The following is a 5,000-nucleotide window of genomic DNA, read 5'->3' on the forward strand; positions in this document are numbered from 1 at the left end:
GGAGGGGGCTTAATTGTGGGTCCCCGGGGCTGCTGGAGGTCAAGGTCCATGGTGGATACGCGGTGCTATGTAACCGCAAGAAAGGAAAGCTACTGGGGTACTAGAGCAGGGGAGCATGTGGGTCCCCGGGGCCTGCTGGAGGTCAAGGTCCATGGTGGATACGCGGTGCTATGTAACCGCAAGAAAGAAAGCTACTGGGGTACTAGAGCAGGGGAGCATGTGGGTCCGGGGCCTGCTGGAGTCAAGGTCCATGGTGGATACGCGGTGCTATGTAACCGCAAGAGAAGAAGCTACTGGGGACTGAGCAGGGGAGCATGTGGGTCCCCGGGCCTGCTGGAGGTCAAGGACCATGCTGGATATGTGGTGGAGCGTAACTGCAGGAGAAGGAAAGCTACTGGGGGACTAGAGCAGCGGAGCAAGTCGGTCCCCGGGGCCTGCTGGAGGGCAAGTCCATGCTGGATACGCAGCGGAGGGTAACTGCAGAGAAAAAGAAGCTAGTGGGGACTAGAGCAGGGGAGCATGTGGGTCCCCTGGGCCTGCGGGAGTGCAAGGTCCATGCTGGAATGCAGTGGAGGGTAACTGCAGAAAAGAAGCTACTGGGGACTAGAGCAGGGGAGCAAGTGGGTCCCCGGGGCCTGCTGGAGTCAAGGTCCATGCTGGATATGAGTAGCAGCAGGGCCAGTGCACAAAAATGGATCTTTTCCAGCCGCAAGGGAGACAGGAGCAAGGTTGATGTGGGTCCCCGGGGCCTGCTGGAGGTCAAGGTCCATGCTGGATATGAGTAGCAGCAGGCCAGTGCACAAAAATGGATCTTTTCCAGCCGCAAGGGAGACAGGAGCAAGGTGTGATGTGGGTCCCCGGGGCCTGCTGGAGGTCAAGGTCCATGTGGAGACGCGGTGCTATGTAACCGCAAGAGAAGAAGCTACTGGGGACTAGAGAGGGGAGCATGTGGGTCCCAGGGCCTGCTGGAGGTCAAGGACCATGGTGGAGACGCGGTGCTATGTAACACAAGAGAAGAAGCCTGGGGACTAGAGAAGGGGAGCATGTGGGTTCCCGGGGCCTGCTGGAGGGCAAGGTCCATACTGGATATGGCGGAGGGTAACTGCAAAGAAGAAGCTAGTGGGGACTAGAGCAGGGGAGATGTGGGTCCCCGGGCCTGCTGGAGGTCAAGGTCCATGGTGGAGACCCGGTGCTATGTAACCACAAGAGAAGAAGCTACTGGGGGACTAGAGAAGGGAGCATGTGGGTCCCCAGGGCCTGCTGGAGGTCAAGGACCATGCTGGATATGTGGTGGAGCGTACTGCAGGAGAAGGAAGCTACTGGGGACTAGAGCAGCGGAGCAAGTCGGTCCCCGGGGCCTGCTGGAGGCAAGGTCCATGCTGGAATACGCAGCGGAGGGTAACTGCAGAAAAGAAGCTAGTGTGGACTAGAGCAGGGGAGCATGTGGGCCCTGGGGCCTGCGGGAGTGCAAGGTCCATGCTGGATATGCAGTGGAGGGTACTGCAGAAAAAGAAGCTACTGGGGACTAGAGCAGGGAGCAAGTGGGTCCCCGGGCCTGCTGGAGGTCAAGGTCCATGCTGGATATGATAGCAGCAGCCACTGCAGCAGCACACATCTTTTCGACCGTAAAGGAACAGGAGGCCGACCCCTGCTCGGCAAATGGAGAGAGAATATCAGCAGGGCCAGTGCAGCAGCAGCACATCTTTTCGACCGTAAAGGAGACAGGAGGCCGACTCCCTGCTCGGCCAAATGGAGAGAGAATATCAGCAGGGCCAGTGCAGCACAGCACATCTTTTTCGACCGTAAAGGAGACAGGAGGCCGACTCACTGCCTCGGCCAAATGGAGAGAGAGTAGCAGCAGGGCCAGTGCACAAAAATGGATCTTTTCCAGCCGCAAGGGAGACGGGCAAGGTGTGATTGGGTCCCCGGGCCCGCTGGAGTCAGGGAGATCAGCAGGTAGCTAGAGGTGGTCAGAGTAGCAGCAGGGCCAGTGCTCCAAAAGCACATCTTTTCAACCGTAAAGGAGACAGGAGGCCGACTCACTGCCTCGGCCAATGGAGAGAGAGTAGCAGCAGGGCCAGTGCAGCAGCATGCATCTTGTTCAGCCGTAAGGGAGAAAGGAAGATGTGATGGTGTCCCGGGGCCCTGGAAGTGGGGAGATCAGCATTAGCCAGCGAGGAGGGTGCGTACAGCGGACGTGGCAAAGGTTTCTGGTCCGTGTACAGGGCATGTGGAAAAGCTGTCATACATATGCACGGGGAGTACTTAGCAAAGTGCTGCTGAGCAGTGTACCAGGGGCATGGATAAATGTTGTCGTACCATAGGCACGAGGGAGCGTGTTTCAGGGAGATATCGGGGCAGTGTACCAGGGGCATGTGGAAAAGTTGTCGTACCATAGCACGAGGGGAGCGTGTTTCAGGGAGATATAGGGGCAGTGTACCAGGGGCATGTGGAAAGCTGTCGTACCATATGCACGAGGGGAGCGTGTTTCAGGGAGATATAGGGGCAGTGTACCAGGGGCATGTGGAAAAGTTGTCGTACCATATGCACGAGGAGTGTGTGTGGCAAAGTGTTTCTGCGCAGTGTACCAGGGCATGTGGAAACGTTGTCGTACATATGCAGGAGGAGTGTGTGTGGCAAGTTTTTCTGCCCAGTGTACCAGGGGCATGTGGAAAAGTTGTCGTACCATATGCAGGAGGAGTGTGTGTGGCAAAGTGTTTCTGCCCAGTGTACAGGGGCATGTAGAAAAGTTGTCGTACCATATGCAGGAGGAGTGTGTGTGGCAACGTGTTTCTGCCCAGTGCACCGGGGGGGGGGTAGAACATTGTCCTACCATACGCACAAGGATTGTGTCTAGCAGAGAGTATATGTGCAGTGTACTGGGCGTGTAGAAACACTGTCCTGCCATACGCACGAGGAGTGTGTGGCAAAGTACTTCTGCGCAGTGTACCAGGGGCATGTTTGAATTAACTTTCTAGAGTACCAGGGGCACAAGGATTTTCCCACTGTTGTTCCGCTTCGTTAGTGGGAGGGGGCTTAATTGTGGGTCCCGGGGCCTGCTGGAGGTCAAGGTCCATGGTGGATACGCGGTGCTATCTAACGCAAGAGAAGAAGCTACTGGGGGACTAGAGAAGGGGAGAAAGTCGGTCCCCGGGGCCTGCTGGAGGGCAAGGTCCATGCTGGATATGCAGTGGAGGGTAACTGCAGAAAAGAAGCTAGTTGTGGACTAGAGCAGGGGAGCAAGTGGGTCCCCGGGGCCTGCTGGAGGTCAAGGTCCATGCTGGATATGAGTAGCAGCAGGGCCAGTGCAGCCGCAGCACATCTTTTTCGACCGTAAAGGAGACAGGAGGCCGACTCACTGCCTCGGCCAAATGGAGAGAGAGTAGCAGCAGGGCCAGTGCAGCAGCAGCAGCAGCAGCAGCACATCTTTCCGACCGTAAGGGAGACAGGAGGCCGACTCACCCCCTCGGCCAAATGGAGAGAGAGTAGCAGCAGGGCCATGCAGCAGCAGCAGCAGCAGCAGCACCACATCTTTTCCGACCGTAAGGAGACAGGAGGCCGACTCACCCCCTCGGCCAAATGGAGACACAACAGCAGCAGGGCCAGTGGAGCAACATGCACCTTTTTCAGCCGTAAGGGAGAAAGGAAGATGTGATGGTGTGTCCCCGGGGCCCCCTGGAAGTGGGGGAGATCAGCAATTAGCTAGAGGTGGTCAGAGTAGCAGCAGGGCCAGTGCTCCAAAAGCACATCTTTTTCGACCGTAAAGGAGACAGGAGGCCGACTCACCGCCTCGGCCAAATGGAGAGAGAGAGTAGCAGCAGGGCCAGTGGAGAAGCATGCATCTTTTTCAGCAGCAAGGGAGAAAGGAAGATGTGATGGTGGTCCCCGGAGCCCCCTGGAATTGGGGGAGATCAGCAATTAGCTAGCGAGGAGGGCGCGTACAGCGGACGTGACAAAGTGTTTCTGGTCCGTGTACCAGGGGCATGTGGAAACGCTGTCGTACCATAAGCACGAGGGGAGCGCGTTTCAGGCTGGTATCGGGGCAGTCTACCAGGGGCATGTGGAAACGCTGTCGTACCATATGCACGAGGTGTGTTTGTGGCAAAGTGTTTCTACCCAGTGTACCAGGGCATGTGGAAACGTTGTCGTACCATATGCACGAGGTGTGTTTGTGGCAAAGTGTTTCTACCCAGTGTACCAGGGCATGTGGAAACGTTGTCGTACCATATGCACGAGGGGAGTGTGTGTGGCAACGTGTTTCTGCCCAGTGTAGCAGTGGGGGCGTAGAAACATTGTCCTACCATACGCACAAGGATTGTGTCTAGCAGACAGTATATGTGCAGTGTACCTGGGGCGTGTAGAAACACTGTCCTGCCATACGCACGAGGAGTGTTTGTGGCAAAGTGTTTCTGCCCAGTGTACCAGGGGCATGTGGAAACGTTGTCGTACCATATGCACGAGGGAGTGTGTGTGGCAACGTGTTTCTGCCCAGTGTAGCGGGGGGGACATAGAACATTGTCCTACCATACGCACAAGGATTGTGTTCAGCAGATAGTATATGTGCAGTGTACCTGGGGCGTGTAGAACATTGTCCTGCCACTTGCACGCGGAGTGTGTGGCAAAGTGTTTTCCCCAGTGTACCAGGGGCATGTGGAAACGTTGTCGTACCATATGCACGAGGTTAGTGTGTGTGGCAACGTGTTTCTGCCCAGTGTAGCGGGGGGGACGTAGAAACATTGTCCTACCATACGCACAAGGATTGTGTTCAGCAGATAGTATATGTGCAGTGTACCTGGGGCGTGTAGAAACATTGTCCTGCCATACGCACGCGGAGTGTGTGGCAAAGTGTTTCTCCCCAGTGTACCAGGGGCATGTGGAAACGTTGTCGTACCATATGCACGAGGAGTGTTTGTGGCAACGTGTTTCTGCCCAGTGCACCGGGGGGGTAGAAACATTGTCCTACCATACGCACAAGGATTGTGTCTAGCAGATAGTATATG

The sequence above is a fragment of the Oreochromis niloticus genome, unplaced genomic scaffold (genome assembly GCF_001858045.2).
Source record: "Oreochromis niloticus isolate F11D_XX unplaced genomic scaffold, O_niloticus_UMD_NMBU tig00003343_pilon, whole genome shotgun sequence".
NCBI classification, from domain to species: Eukaryota; Metazoa; Chordata; class Actinopteri; order Cichliformes; family Cichlidae; genus Oreochromis; species Oreochromis niloticus.